This window comes from Callithrix jacchus, chromosome 18, assembly GCF_049354715.1.
Source record: "Callithrix jacchus isolate 240 chromosome 18, calJac240_pri, whole genome shotgun sequence".
Lineage (NCBI taxonomy): Eukaryota > Metazoa > Chordata > Mammalia > Primates > Cebidae > Callithrix > Callithrix jacchus.
Window position 1 is genome coordinate 2,124,881 of NC_133519.1, and position 16,915 is coordinate 2,141,795.

A 16,915-nucleotide genomic window follows, 5' to 3' on the forward strand; every position below is an offset into this window, starting at 1 on the left:
TGTTTTGATTAGTGTAGCCTTGTAGTATAGTTAGAAATCCGGTAGTGTGATGCCTCCCGCTGTGTTGTTTTTGCTTAGAATTGACGTGGCTATGCGGGCGCTCTTTTGGTGCCATATGAAGTTCATGATGTTGTTTTCCAGTTCTGTGAAGAAAGTCAATGGTAGCTTGATGGGCATAGCGTTGATTCTGTAAATTACTTTGGGCAATATAGCCATTTTCACGATATTAATTCTTCCTAACCATGAACATGGAATGTTTCTCCATCTGTTTGTGTCCTCTCTGATTTCGTTGAGCAGTGGTTTGTAGTTCTCCTTGAAGAGGTCACTTACGTTCCTTGTGAGTTGTATTCCTAGGTATTTAATTCTTTTTGTAGCAATTGTGAATGGCAGTTCATTCTCGCTTTGGCTTTCTTTAAGTTTGTTATTGGTGTAGACGAATGCTCGTGACTTTTTCACAATGATTTTATATCCTGAGATTTTGCTGAAGTTGCTTATCAGTTTCAGGAGTTATTGGGCTGAGGCGATGGGGTCTTCTAGGTATACTATCATGTCATCTGCAAATAGAGACAATTTGGCTTCCACCTTTTCTATTTGAATACCCATTATTTCTTTTCCTTGCCTGATTGCTCTGGCTGGACCTTCCAGTACTATATTGAATAGGAGTGATGAGAGAGGGCATCCTTGTCTAGTACCAGATTTCAAAGGGAATGCTTCCAATTTTTGCCCTTTCAGTATGATATTGGCTGTTGGTTTGTCATTAATAGCTTTTACTACTTTGAGATACGTTCCATTGATACCGAGTTTATTGAGGGTTTTTAGCATAAAGGGCTGTTGAATTTTGTCAAATGCCTTCTCTGCATCAATTGAAATAATCGTGTGGTTTTTGTTTTTGGTTCTGTTTATGTGGTCGATTACATTTATAGACTTGCGTATGTTGAACCAGCCTTGCATCACAGGGATGAATCCCACTTGATCATGATGAATAAGTTTTTTATTTGCTGTTGCAATAGGCTTGCCAATATTTTATTGAAGATTTTTGAATTTATGTTCATCATGGATATTGGCCTGAAGTTTTCTTTTCTTGTTGGGTCTCTGCCGGGTTTTGGTATCAGAATGATGTTGGTCTCATAAAATGATTTGGGAAGGATTCCCTCTTTTTGGATTTTGGGAATAGTTTCAGAAGGAATGGTACCAGCTCCTCGTTGCGTGTCTGGTAGAATTTGGCTGTGAATCTTTCTGGACCTGGGCTTTTATTATGTGGTAAGCTCTTAATTGCTGCCTCGACTTCTGTCCTTGTTATTGGTCTATTCATAGTTTCAGCTTCCTCCTGGTTTAGGCTTTGGAGGACACAGGAGTCCAGGAATTTATCCATTTCTTCCAGGTTTACTAGTTTATGTGCATAGAGTTGTTTGTAGTATTCTCCAATGATGGTGTGAATTTCTGTGGAATCTGTGGTGATTTCCCCTTTATCATTTTTTATTGCATCTATTTGGTTGTTCTCTCTTTTCTTTTTAATCAATCTGGCTAGTGGTCTATTTTGTTGATCTTTTCAAAAATCCAGCTATTGTATTTATTAATTTTTGAAAAGTTTTTCGTGTCTCAATCACCTTCACTTCAGCTCTGATCTTAGTTATGTCTTGTCTTCTGCTAGGTTTTGAGTTTTTTTGATCTTGCTCCTCTAGCTCTTTCAATTTTGACAATACGGTGTCAATTTTGGATCTCTCCATTCTTCTCATATGGGCACTTATTGCTATATACTTTCCTCTAGAGACTGCTTTAAATGTGTCCCAGGGATTCTGGCATGGTGTGTCTTCGTTCTCATTGGTTTCGAAGAACTTCTTTATATCTGCCTTCATTACACTGTTTATCCAGTCAACATTCAAGAGCCAGCTGTTCAGTTTCCATTAAGCTGTGCGGTTCTGGGTTGGTTTCTGAATTCTGAGTTCTAACTTGATTGCCCTATGGTCTGAGATGGTGTTTGTTATGATCTCAGTTGTTTTGCATTTGTTGAGCAGTGCTTTACTTCCAATTATGTGGTCAATTTTAGAGTAGGTGTGATGTGGTGCTGAGAAGAATGTATATTCTGTGGATTTGGGGTGCAGAGTTCTGTAGATGTCTATCAGGTTTGCTAGCTCCAGGTCTGAGTTCAAGCCCTGGATATCCTTGGTGACTTTCTGTCGGGTTGATCTATCTAATACTGACAGTGGAGTGTTAAAATCTCCCACTATTATTGTGTGGGAGTCTAAGTCTCTTTGTAAGTCATTAAGAACTTGCCTTATGTATCTGAGTGCTCCTGCATTGGGCCCATATATGTTTAGGATCGTTAACTCTTCTTGTTGTATCGATCCTTTTACCATTATGTAATGGCCTTCTTTGTCTCTTTTGATCTTTGTTGCTTTAAAGTCTATTTTATCAGAGATGAGGATTGCAACTCCTGCTTTTTTTTGCTCTCCATTTGCTTGGTAAGTCTTCCTCCATCCTTTTATTTTGAGCCTTTGTGTATCCTTGCATGTGAGGTGGGTTTCCTGGATACAGCACACTGATAGGTTTTGGATTTTTATCCAATTTGCCAGTCTGTGTCTTTTTATTGGTGCATTTAGTCCATTTACATTTAGGGTTAATATTGTTATATGTGAATTTGATACTGCCATTTTGATGCTAAATGGCTGTTTTGCCATTTGTTGTTGTAGATTCTTCATTATGTTGATGCTCTTTAGCATTTAGTGTGATTTTGGAATGGCTAGTACTGGTTGTTCCTTTGTATGTGTAGTGCCTCTTTCAGGACCTCTTGTAAAGCAGGCCTGGTGGTGACAAACTCTCTGAGTACTTGCTTGTTCGCAAAGGATTTTATTTTTCCTTCACTTCTGAAGCTCAGTTTGGCTGGATATGAAATTCTGGGTTGAAAGTTCTTTCCTTTAAGAATGTTGAATATTGGCCCCCACTCTCTTCTGGCTTGTAGTGTTTCTGCCGAGAGATCTGCTGTGAGTCTGATGGGCTTCCCTTTGTGGGTGACCCGACCTTTCTCTCTGGCTTCCCTTAGTATTTTCTCCTATATTTCAACCTTGTTGAATCTGACGATTATGTGCCTTGGGGTTGCTCTTCTTGCGGAATATCTTTGTGGTGTTCTCTGTATTTCCTGCATTTGAGTGTAGGCCTGTCTTGCTAGGTGGGGAAAATTGTCCTGGATGATGTCCTGACGAGTCTTTTCCAGCTTGGATTCATTCTCTTCATCCCCTTCTGGTACACCTATCAAACGTAGGTTAGGTCTTTTCACATAGTTCCAGATTTCCTGGATACCATGTTCATTCCTTTTTGCGCTTTATTCTCTGATCTTGGTTTCTCGTTTTATTTCATTGAGTTGATCTTCGACTTCAGATATTCTTTCTTCTGCTTTGTCAATTCGGCTATTGAAACTTGTGCATGCTTCGCGAAGTTCTTGTATTGTGTTTTTCAGCTCCTTTAATTCATTCATATTCTTCTCTAAGTTATCCATTCTTGTTATTATTTCCTCAAATCTTTTTTTATATCTTTTTCAATTTTCTTAGTTTCTTTGCATTGATTTAATACATGTTCTTTTAGCTCACAAATGTTTCTCATTATCCACTTTCTGAAGTCTAATTCCGTCATTTCATCACAGTCATTCTTCGTCCAGTTTTGTTCCCTTGCTGGTGAGGAGTTTTGGTCCTTTCTAGGAGGCGATTTGTTCTGTTTTCGGGTGTTTTCCTCCTTTTTGCGCTGGTTTCTTCCCATCTTTGTGGATTTATCCACTTGTCATCTGCGTAGTTGCTGACTTTTCGATTGGGTCTCTGAGTGGACACCCAGATTGTTGGTGATGAAGTATTTCTGTTACTTGATTTTCCTTCTACCAGTCTAGCCCCTTCGCTGTATGACTGCTGAGGTCCACTTCAGGCCCTGCTTGTCTGGCGTGCACCTATAGCAGGTGTGGAAAAGCAAGTGATGCTACCAGTTTCTTTTTCTGCTATCTTTGTCCCAGAACGATGCATGCCAAATGTCAGTCTTTTGGATATAGAGGGGTCAGGGAGCTGCTTGAGGAGACAGTCTGTACTTTTTAGGAGCTCAAGTGCTGAGCTGTGATCTCTGTTGTTCATTCAGGGCTGTTAGGCTGAAAAAATCCTTTTTTTTTCTCAGATGCTCTGTCTGGGGGCGTGTTGAGGCTTTCCTTGTGAGTGTCTGCCTCACTGTCCTACCCAGCTAGGAGGCAGTCAATCTCTATTTGCCTGCTGAGTCTCCACCCTGGTGGTGTGAAGTTCACCCTGTTGCTGCAGGCTCTGCCCTTCTGCTGCAGTCTCCGCCCTTTTGCCATGGGCTACGCTCTGCAGTGGAGTCTCTCTGTCTTACCGGGTTGCTTCTGCAATGGCAGGCTACCTCAGCAATGGGCGTGTACCTAAGTGGAAGCTGATTGCCTCGGTAATGGGGGACGCCCCTCCCCCGCGGAGCTGCGTTTTAATAAAACCCCCTCACTGGGAGTGTTTGGAATCGCCGTTTTGTTTGTTGCACTGCACTAGCCCAAGCGCTTTGTCCCTGAGATTTCCTGGGCTGGCTCACTGCCCAAGTCCTGTTCAGTCTCAAGCTCAGCCCTCTCAGGTCTCAGTTTGCCAGTTCAACAGGGCACCCATAACAGTTCGCTTTTGTATGAAGCGCTGTGGAGTGCCTCCGTGCTCTGGTGTGGGACAGAGCCGCACCAGCTGCTGGCTACACCAGCCGAGACCTCTGCCTGGCATCCCGCGTCACTTTTATACCTGAAAATTTCCCCGTTCTGTTGGCAACTAATATCCGTCTGGAAATGCGTCCCCGACTCACCCTCTCCGTGGAACCAGCGAGAGCTTCAATCGTGGGTTGTTCTCACAGCGCCATCTTGAGTCCTCACCCAGCACGTTTCTTCTAAGAGCTGCGTTTTGATATTCCAGAGTGAATGGGAGGAAACACAGTATTTAGATATATCTGCTTCTAAAACCAAAGCGGAGCTACCTAAAAGAACGGGCTTAAACGTGTGCATTCAACTCACAGAGTTATACTGATGTGTGTTTGCAGTAGTTTGTAAACCCTTTCTGTGTAGAAGCAGAAAACGAATTTTTTAGCCAAATCCAAGCTTTTATGTAATACCGGAAAATCTCTGTCTCAAACACCAAGCAAACGTGTTTTCCAAACTGCTTTGCTTTGCTTTCGTTCAACCTAAAGAGTGGAATCTGTGTTTAGATTCAGAGAGTTTGAAGCACGTTTCTTCTAGGAGCTGCGTTTTGATATTCCAGAGTGAATGGGAGTAAATGAAGTATTGAGAAATATCTGCTTCTAAATGCAAAACGGAGCTACCTAATAGAACGGGCTTCAACATGTGCATTCAACTCACAGAGATAAACTGATGTGGGTTAGCAGTAGTTTGTAAAGGCTTTCTGTGGAGAACCAGAAATCGAAATTTTTTAGCCAAATACAAGCATTTAAGCAATAGCGGTAAATCTCCGTCTAGAACACAAAGCAAACGTATCTTTCAAACTGCTCTGCTGTGCGTTAGTTAAACTTACAGAGTTGAATCTGTGTTTAGATTCAGAGAGTTTAAAGCACGTTTCTTCTAGGAGCTGTATTTTGATATTTTATGGTGAATGGGAGAACACGCAGTATAGAGAAATATCTGTTTCTAGAACCATAACGGAGCTACCTAACAAAACGGGCTTCAAGGAATGCATTTAACTTACAGAGATTAACTGAAGTGTGTTTGCAGTAGTTTCTAAACCCTTTCTATGGAGAAGCAGAACACGGTTTTTTTTTCAGCCAAATCCAAGCATTTAAGCCATAGCGGAAGATCTCTGTCTAGAACACAAAGCAAACGTATCTTCCAAACTGCTCTGCTGTGTGGTCGTACAATTTACATACTTGAATTTATGTTTAGATTCAGAGAGTTTGAAGCATGTTTCCTTTAGGAACTGCGTTTTGATATTGCAGAGTGAATGGGAGAAAATGCAGTATTGAGAAATATCTGCTTCTAAAACCAAAACGGAGATACCTAATAGAACGTGCTTCAACGTTTGCATTCTACTCACAGTTAAACTGAAGTGTGTTCGCAGTAGTTCATAAATTCTTTCTGTGGAGAAGGAGAAGACGGATCTTTTCAGCCAAGTCCAAGCTGTTAAGTAATAGCGGGAAAACTTTGTCTAGAACACAAAGCAAACGTATCTTCCAAACTATGCTGCTGTGTGTTTGTTCAACTAAAAAAGTTGAATCTGTTTTTAGATTCAGAGAGTCTGAAGCACGTTTCTTCTACAAGCTGCGCTTTGATATTCCAGAGCGAATGGGAGTAAACGCAGTATTGAGAAATATCTGTTACTGAAACCAAAACGTAGCTACCTAACAGAACGGGCTTCAACGTGTGCATTCAACTCAAAGACTTAAACTGATGTGTGTTTGCCCTTGTTTGTAAATTTTTTTGTGGAGAAGCAGAAAACGGAATTCTTCATCCAAATCCAAGCTTTAAAGCAATTGCGGACAATCTCTGTCTAGAACACAGAGCGAACATATCTTCCAAACTGCTCTGCTGTGTGTTCATTCGAGTTACAAAGTTGAATCTGTGTTTATATTCAGAGAGGTTGTAACACGTTTCTTCTAGGAGCTGCATTTTAATATTCCAGAGTGAATGGGAGTAAATGCAGTATTGAGAAATATCTGCTTTTAAAATCAAAAAGGAGCTACCTAACAGAACGGGCTTCAACGTGTGCATTCAACTCGCGGAGATAAACTGATGTGTGTTTGCAGTAGTTTTTAAACCCTTTCTTTGGAAAAGCAGAAAACGGATTTTTTCAGCCAAATTGAAGCTTTTAAGTAATAGCGGGAAATCTCTGTCCAGAACACAAAGGAAACGTATCTTCCAAACTGCTGTGCTTTGTTTCGTTCAACTTACAAAGTTGAATCGGTGTTTAGATTCAGAGAGTGTGAAGCACGCTTCTTTTGGAGCTGCGTTTTGATATTCCAGAGTGAATGGGAGGAAATGCAGTATGTAGAAATATCTGCTTCTAAAAGCAAAACGGAGCTACCTAACAGAACTGGCTTAAACGTGTGCGTTCAAATCACAAAGTTAAGCTGATGTGTGTTTGCAGTAGTTTGTAATCCCTTTCTGTGGAGAAGCAGAAAACGGATTCTTTCAGCCAAATCCAAGCATTTAAGCAATAGCGGAAAATCTCTGTCTCGAACACAATCAAACGTATCTGCCAACCTGCTTTTCTTATTGTTCGTTCACCTAAAAGAGTTGAATTTGTGTTTAGATTCAGAGAGTTTGAAGCACGTTTCTTATAGGAGCTGCGTTTTGATATTCCAGAGTGAATGGGAGTAAATGCAGTATTGAGAAATATCTGCTACTAAAAGCAAAACGGAGCTACCTAATAGAACGGGCTTCAACGTGCGCATTCAACTCAGGATGTTAACCTGATGTGGGTTTGCAGTAGTTTGTAAACGCTTTCTGTGGAGGAGCAGGAATCGGAATTTTTTCAGCCAAATCCAAGCATTTAAGTAATAGCGGTAAATCTCTGTCTAGAACACAAAGCATACATATCTTTCAAACTGCTCTGCTGTGCGTTCGTTCAACGTACAGAGTTAAATCTGTGTTTAGATTCAGAGAGTTTGAAGCACGTTTCTTCTAGGAGCTGCGTTTTGATATTCCAGGGTGCATGGGAGCAAACAAAACGGGCTACCTAACAAAACGGGCTTCAACGGGTGCATTTAACTCACAGAGGTAAACTGAAGTGTGTTTGCAGTAGTTTCTAATCCCTTTCTGTGGAGAAGGAGAAAACGGATATTTTCAATCAAATCCAAACATTTAGGCAATTGCGGTATATCTCCATCTAGAACACAAAGCAAACGTATCTTCTAAACTGCTCTGCTGTGTGTTCGTTCAACATACAAAGTTAAATATGAGTGTAGATTCAGAGATTTTGAAGCCCGTTTTTTTCTATTAGCTGCGTGTTGATACTCTAGAGTGAATGGGAGTAAATGCAGTATTGAGAAATATCTGCTTCTAAAAGCATAATGGAGCTACCTAACCGAATGGGTTTCAACGTGTGCATTCAACTCACAGAGTTAAACTGACGTGTGTTTGCAGTAGTTTGTAAACCCGTTCTGTGGAGAAGCAGAAAACGGATTTTCTCAATCAAATCCAAACATTTAAGCAATCGCGGTAAATCTCCGTCTAGAACACAAAGCAAACCTATCTTTCAAAGGGCTCTGCTGTTAATTCGTTCAACTTACAATTTTGAATCTGAGTTTAGATTGAGAGCGTTTGAAGCACGTTTGTTCTAGTAGCTGCGTGTTGATATTCCAGAGAGAATGGGAGTAAATGCAGTATTGAGAAATATCTGCTTCTAAAACTAAAACGGAGCAACGTAACAGAACGGGCTTCAACGTATATATTCCACTCACATAGATAAACTGATGTGTGTTTGCAGTAGCTTATAAACTTTTTCTGTGGAGAAGCAGAAAACGGAATTTTTCAACCATATTCAAGCATTTAAGCAATAGCGGTAAATCTCCGCCTAGAACACAAAGGAAACGTATCTTCCAAACTGCTCTGCTGCGTGTTCATTCAACTTACGAAGTCGAATCTTTGTTTAGATTCAGAGAGTTTGTAGTACGTTGCTTCTAGATGCTGCGTTTTGATATTCCTGTGTGAATGGGAATAAACGCAGTATTGAGAATTATCTGCTTCTTAAAGCAAAACGGATCTACCTAACAGAAAGGGTTTCAACATGTGCATTCAATACACAAAGCTAAACTTATGTGTGTTTGCAGTAGTTTGTAATCTTTTTCTGTGGAGAAGCAGAAAACGGACTTTTTCAGTGAAATCCAAGCATTTAAAAAAAAGCGGTAAATCTCCATCTAAAACACAAAGAAAACATATCTTTCAAACTCCTCTGCTGTATATTCGTTCAACATACAGCGATGAATCTGGGTTTACATTCGAAGAGTTTGAAGCAGGTTTCTTCTAGGAGTTTTCTTTTGACATTCCATAGCGAATGGGAGTTAATGCAGTATGGAGAAATATCTGCTTCTAAAACCAAAACGGAGCTACCTAACAGAACGGGCTTCAACGTGTGCATTAAGCTCACAGAGTTAAACTGAGGTGTGTTTGTAGTAGTTTGTAATCCCTTTCTGTGGAGAAGCAGAAAACGGATTTTTTCAGCCAAATCCAAGCTTTTATGCAATAGCGGGAAATCTCCGTCTAGAACACAAAGCAAACACATCTTCCAAACTGCTCTGATGTGTGGTCGTTTAACTTACAAAGTTGAATCTGTGTTTAGATTCAGAGTTTGAAGCATGTTTCTTCTAAGAGCTGCATTTTTATATTCCCCAGTGAATGGGAGTAAACGCAGTATGGAGAAATATGTGCTTCTAAAACAAAAACTGAGCTACCTACCAGAACGGGCTTCAACGTGTGCATTCACTCAAAGAGATGAACAGATGAGTGTTTGCAATAGTTTGTAATCCCTTTCTGTGGAGAACCTGATAACGACAAATTTCAGCCAAATCTAATTATTTAAGCAATAGCGGAAAATCTCCGTCTAGAACAGAAAGCAAACGTATCTTTTAAACTGCTCTGCTGTGTGTTCCTTCAACTTAAAAAGTTGAAGCTGTGTTTAGATTCAGACAGTTTGAAGCACGTTTCTTCTAGGAGCTGCGTTTTGATATTCCAGAGTGAATGGGTGTAAACGCAGTAATGAGAAATATCTGCTTCTAAAACCAAAACGTAGCTACCTAACAGAACGGGTTTCAACGTGTGCATTCAACTCGCGGCGTTATTCTGATGTCTGTTTGCAGTAGTTTGTAAACCCTTTCTGTGGAGAAGCAAAAAAGGATATTTTCAGGCAAATCCAAGTTTCTAAGCAATAGCAGGAAATCTCCATCTAGAACACACAGCAAACTTATCTTCTAAACTGCTCTTCTGTGTGTTTTTTCAACTTACAAATCTGAATCTCTGTTTAGATTCAGAGAGTTTGAAGCACGTTTCTTCTCAGAGCTGCGTTTTGATATTCCAGAGTGAATGGGAGTAAACGCAGTATTGAGAAATATCTGCTTCTAAAACAAAACGTAGCCACCAAACTTAACGGGCTTCAACATCTGCAATCAACTCACAGAGTTAAACTGATGTGTGTTTCCAGTAGTTTGTCATCCCTTTCTGTGGAGAAGCAGAAAATGGGATTTTTCAGCCAAATCCAAGCAATTAATAAATAGCGAGAAATCTCTGTCTAGAACACAAAGCAAACGTATCTTCCAAACTGCTCTGCGGTGTGTTCTTTCAACTTAAAAAGTTGAATCTGTGTTTAGATTCAGAAAGTTTGAAGCAGGTTTCTTCTTGGGGCTGCGTTTTGATATTCCAGACTGAATGGAAATAAACAAAATATTGAGAAATATCAGCTTCTAAAACAAAAACGGAGCTACCTAACAGAACTGGCTCAATATGTGCATTCAACTCACAGAATTTAACTGATGTGTGTTTGCAGTAGTTTGTAAACCCTTCCTGTGGAAAGCAGAAAACGGATATTTTCAGCGAAATCCAAGCTTTTAAGCAATTGCGAAAAATCTCCGTCTAGAACACAAAGCAAACGAATCTTCCAAACTGCTCTGCGGTGTGTTCGTTCGACTTACATAGGTGAATCTGTGTTTAGATTCAGAGAGTTTGAAGCACGTTTCTTTCAGGAGCTGCGTTTTGATATTCCAGAGTGAATGGGAGTAAACGCTGTATTCAGAAATATCTGCTTCTAAAACCAAAACGGAGCTACCTAACAGAACGGGCTTCAACGTGTGTATTCAACTCACAGAGTTAAACTGATGTGTGTTTGCAGTATTTGTAAAGCCTTTCTGTTGAGAAGCAGAATACAAATTTTTTCAGCAAAATCCAAGCTTTTAAGCAATAGTGGAAATCTCTGTCTAGAACAGAAAGCAAACTTATCGTATAAACTGCTCTGCTGTGTGTTCGTTCAACTGACCAAGTTGAATTTGCATTTAGATTCTGAGAGTTTGAAGCACGTTTCTTCTAGGAGTTGCGTTTTGATATTCCAAAGTGAATGGGAGTAAACGCAGTATAGAGAAATATCTGCTTCTAATACCAGAACGGAGCTACCTAACAGAACGGGCTTAAACGTGTGCATTCAAAACAGAGTTAAACTGAGGTGTGTTTGCAGTAGTTTGTAAATCCTTTCTGTGGAGAAGAAGAAACCGGATTATTTTCAGCCAAATCCGAGCTCTTAAGCAATAACGGGAAATCTGTGTCTAGAACACAAAGCAAACGTATCTTCCAACCTGCTCTGATGTGTGTTCGTTCTACTTACAAAGTTGAATCTGTGTTTAGATTCAGAGAGTTTGAAGCAGGTTACTTCTAGCAGCTGCGTTTTGATATTCTAGTGTGAATGGGAGTAAACGCAGTATTGAGAAATATCTGCTTCTAAAACCAAAACGGAGCTACCTAACAGATCGGGCTTCAACGTGCATTCAACTCACAGAGTTAAACTGATGTGTGTTTGCAGTAGTCTGTAAACTATTTCTGTGGAGAAGCAGAAAACGGATATTTTCAGCCAAATTTATGCTTTTAAGCAATAGCGGGAAAACTCTGTCCAGAACACAAATCAAACGTATCTTCCAAACTGCTCTTCTGTGTGTTCGTTCAAAGTAAAAAGCTGAATGTGTGTTTAGATTCAGAATTTATAAGTAGGCTTATTCTAAATGCTGCGTTTTGATATTCCAGGGTGAATGGGAGTAAACGCAGTATTGAGAAATATCTGCCAAAACGGAGCTACCTACCAGAATGGGCTTCAACGTGTGCATTCAACTGACAGAGTTAAACTGATGTGTTTTTGCAGTACTTTGTATACTTTTTCTGTGAAGAAGCAGAAAGTGGATTTTTTCAGTTAAATCCAAGCATTTAAGAAATAGCAGTAAATCTTCGTCTAGAACACAAAGCATACGTATCGTTCAACCTGCTCTGTTGTCTGTTTGTTAAACGTTCAGAGTTGAGTCTGTGTTTAGATTCAGAGAGTTTCAAGCAGGTTTCTTCTAGAAGCTGCGTTTTGATATTCCAGAGAGAATATGAGTGGACACAGTATATAAAAATGTCTGCTTCTGAAACCAAAACGGAGATACCTAAAAGAATGGGCTTCAACGTGTATTAACCTTAGAGAGTTAACCTGAGGTGTGTTTGCAGTAGTTTGTATACCCTTTTTGTGGAGAAGCAGAAAACAGATTTCTCCAGAGAAATCCAAGCATTTAAGCAATAGCGGTAAATCTCCGTCTAGAACACAAAGCAAACGTATCTTCCAAACTGCTCTGCTGTGTGGTAGTTCAACGTACAGAGTTGAGTCTGTGTTTAGATTCAGAAAGTTTCAAGCATGTTTTTTCTTGGAGCTGCGGTTTGATATTCCAGAGTGAATTGTAGTAAACGCAGTATTGAGAAATATCTGCTTCTATAACGAAAACGGAGCCACCTACCAGAGCGGGATTCAACGTGTGCATTGAACTTACAGAGTTAAACTGATGTGTGTTTGCAGTAGTTTGTAAACCCTATTTGCGGAGAAGAAGGAAACGGATTTTTCCAGAGAAATCCAGGCATTTTAGCAATAGCGGTAAATCTTTGACTAGAGCACAAAGCAAACGTATCTTTCAAACTGCTCTGCTGTGTGCTCATTCAACGTACAGAGTTGAATGTGTGTTTAGACTCAGAGAGTTTTAAGCAGGTTTCTTCTAGGAGGTGCATTTTGATATTCCAGAGTGAATGGGAATGAACGCAATATTGAGAAATATCTGCTTCTCAAACCAAAACGGAGCTACGTACCAGAACGGGCTTCAACGTGTGCATTCAACGTACAGAGTTAAACTTATGTGTGTTTGCAGTAGTTTGTAAACCCTATCTGTGGAGAAGAAGGAAACAGATTTTTCCAGCCAAATCCTAGCATTTAAGCAGTAGCGGTACATCTTTGTCTAGAACACAAAGCAAACGTATCTTTCAAACTGCTCTGCTCTGTGTTCGTTAAACGTACAGAGTTGAGTCTGTGTTTATATTTATAGAGTTACAAGCAGGTTTCTTCTAGGAGCTGCGTTTTGATATTCCAGTGTGAATATGAGTGAACGCAATACTGAGAAATATTTGCTTCTGAAACCACAACGGCGCTACCTAACAGAATGAGCTTCAACGTGTATTCAACTTAGAGAGTTAACCTGAAGTGTGTTTGCAGTAGTTTGTAAACCCTTTCTGTGAAGAAGCAAAAAACGGATTTCTCCTGCCGAATCCAACCATTTAAGCAATAACAGTAGTTCTTTTCTTAGAACACAAAGAAAACGTATCTTTCAAATTGCTCTACTGTGTGGTGGTTCAACTTAAAAAATAGAATCCGTTTTCAGATTCAGACAATTTGAAGCACGTTTTTGCTTGGAGCTGCGTTTTGATATTCCAGCGTGAATGGGAGTAAACGAAGTACTGTGAAATATCTGCGTCTAAAACCAAAGTGGAGCTACCTAACAAAGCGGACTTCAATATGTGCTATCAACTTACGGAGTTAAACTGATTTGTGTTTGCAGTAGTTTGTAAAGCCTTTCTTTGAAAGAGTAGAAAACAAATTATTTTAGTTAAATCCAAGCATTTAAGCAATAGCAGTAAACCTCCTTCTAAAACACAAAGCAGACGTATCATTGAAACTGCTCTGCTGTGTATTTGTTAAACCTAAAGAGTTAAATCTGTGTTTAGATTCAAAGAGGTTGAAGCACGTTTCTTCTAGGAGCTGCATTTTGATATTCCAGAGTTCATGGAAGTAGATGCAGTATTGAGAAATATTTGCTTCTAAAACGAGAACCATGCTACTTAACAGAACGAGCTTCAATGTGTGCATTCAACTTTCAGAGTTGAACTGATGTGTGTTTGCTGTAGTTTGTAAACCCTTTCTGTGAAGAAGCAGGAAATGGATTTTGTTTTTCAAATCCAAGCATTTAAGCAATAGTGGTAAATCTTCGTCTAGAACACAAAGAAAACGTATTTTTTAAACTGCTCTGCTGCGTGTTCGTTCAACTTACAAAGTTAAATCTGTGTTTAGATTCAGAGAGTTTGTAGCACGTTTCTTCTAGGAGCTGCGTTTCGATATTCCAGAATGAATGGGAGTAAACGCAGTATTGAGAAAAATTTACTAAAACTAAAACGAGCTACGTGATAGAACTGGCTTCAATGTGTGCATTCAACTTTCGGAGTCAAACTGAAGTGTGTTTGCAGTAGTTTTTAAACCCTTTCTGTGAAGGAGCAGAAAATGAATCTTTCCAGCCAAGTCCAGGTGTTTAAGCAATAGCGGTAAACCTTTGTTTAGAACAAAAATCAAGCGTAGCTTTGAAGCATCTTCGCTGTGTGTTAGTTCAACTTAAAGAGTTGAATCTGTGTTTACATTCAGAGAGTTCGAAGCATGTTTTTTCTAAAAGCTGCGTTTTGATATTCCAGAGTAAATAAGAGTAAACCCAGTACTGAGAAATATTTGCGTCTAAAACAAAAACGGAGCTACCTAACAGAACGGGCTTCAATGTGTGCATTCAACTTACAGAGTTAAACTGATGTGCTTGTAAACCCTTTCTGTGAAGAAGCAAAAAACGCATATTTTCAGCCAAACTAAAGCATTTAAGCAATAGTGTTAAATCTTTGTCTAGAACACAAATGAAACGTATCTATCAGACTGCTCTGCTGTGTGTTCGTCCAACTTAAAAAGTTGAATCTGTGTTTAGATTCAGAGATTTTGAAGCACGTTGCTTTTAGGAGCTGTGTTTTGATATTCTAGAGTGAATGGGAGCAAATGTTGTATTGAGAAATATCTTCTTCTAAAACCAAAACGGAGCTACCTAACAGAACTGTCTTCAATGTGTGCATTCAACTAACAGAGGTAAACTGATGAGTGTTTGCAGTAGTTTGTAAAGCCTTTCTGTGAAGAATCAGAAAACTGATTGTTCCAGCAAAATCCAAACATTTAAGAAAGAGCGGATAATCTTTTTTTAAAACACAAAACAAACGTATCTTTCAACCTACTTTGCGTTGGGTTCGTTCAGCCAAGAGAGTTGAAGTGGTGTTTAGATTCAGCGAGTTAGAAATGCGTTTGTTTTGCGAGCTGCGTTTGGATATTTTCGAGTGAATGGGAGTACATTGTGTGTTGAGAAATATCTGGTTCTAAAAGGAAAACGGAGCTACCTAACAGAAAGGTCTTCAACGTGTTCATTCAACGTACAGAGATAAACTGATGTGTGTTTGCAGTAAGTTGTAAATTCTCTCTGTGATGTCAAAGAAAACAGATTTTTCCAGCCAAATCCAATCATTTGAGAAACAGTGGTAAATCTCTGTTTAGAACACAAAGCAAACATATCTTCAAACTGCTCTGCTGTGTGTTCGTTCAACTAAAAAGTTAAATCTGTGTTTAGATTCAGAGAGTTTGAAGCACGTTTCTTCTAGGAGCTGCGTTTCAATATTCCAGAGTGAATGGGAGTAAACGCAGTATTGAGAAATATCTGCTTCTGAAACCAAAACGGAACTACCTAATAGAACGTGCTTCAATGAGTCCATTCAACTTACAGAGTTAAATTGATGTGTGTTTGCAGTAGTTTGTAAACACTAACTGTGAAAAAGCAGAAAACGGATTTTTGAAACCAAATCCAAGCATTTATGAAAGAGCAGTAAATCTCCATTTAAAACACAAACAAACGTATCCTTCAAACTACTCTGTTGTGGGTTATTTCAGCTAAAAGGGTCGAAGTGGTTTTTCGATTCAGTGAGTTAGAAAAGTGTTTGTTCTGGGAGTAGCATTTTGATATTCCCGAGTGAATGGGAATACATGCAGTATTGAGAAATATCTGGTTCTAAGAGGAAAACGGAGCTACCTATCAGAACGGTCTTCAATGTGTGCTCTCTATTTACAGTTATACTGATGTGTGTTTGCAGTAGTTTGTAAACCCTTTCTGTGAAGAAGCAGTAAACTGATTTTTCCAGCCAAATTCAAGCATTTAAGAAAGGGCGGTAAATCTTTGTCTAAAACACAAATGAACGTATTCTTCAAACTACTCTGCTGTGGGTTTGTTTGCTAAAAAACTTGAAGCGGTGTTTAGATTCACCGAGTTAGAAACGCGTGTGTTCTGCGAGCTGCGTTTGGATATTCCCAAGTGAATGGGATTACATGCTGTATTGAGAAGTATCTGGTTCTAAAAGGAAAACGGAGCTACCTAACAGAACGGTCTACAATTTGTGCATTCAACGTACTGAGATAAACTGATGTGTGTTTCCAGTCGTTTGTAAATTATTTCTGTGAAGAAGCAAAAAACAAATTTTTCCAGCCAAATCCAATCATTTAAGAAATAGCGGTGGGAAACTCAAGATGGTGCGCTTAGAACAACCCAGAATTGAAGCTCTCGGTGAATGCGTGGAGAGGGTGAGTCAGGGCCGCATTTCCAGACGTATCTTTGTTTTTCACAGAACGGGGAAATTCCCAGGTATAAAAGAGACGCAGGATGCCAGGCACAGGTTTTGGCTGGTGCAGCCGGCGGCCGGTCAAGCCTGCGGTTGGCGTGGTAGTGCAACATCACTACACAGCACTCCGCACAGAGTGCACTGGGTCGGGTGCCCTGTTGAACCGGCAATCTGAGACTTGAGAGGGCTGAACTTGAGACTGATCGGGACTTGGACAGTGAGCCAGGTTAGGATATTTTAGGGAAACAGCGTTTGTAGTAGCACAGTGGGACAAAAAAAAGGCGAATCCAAACTCTCCTGGTGGAGAGGTTCCCTGAGGGCACAGCTGAACCCAGGACGGTGCTGTTTTGTGGGAGAGGGGCGTTTACCATTACCGAGGCAATCTTCCCCTACTGAGGTACACACCCATTGTTGATGCAGCCTGCCATTGCCCAGGCAACCCGCTAA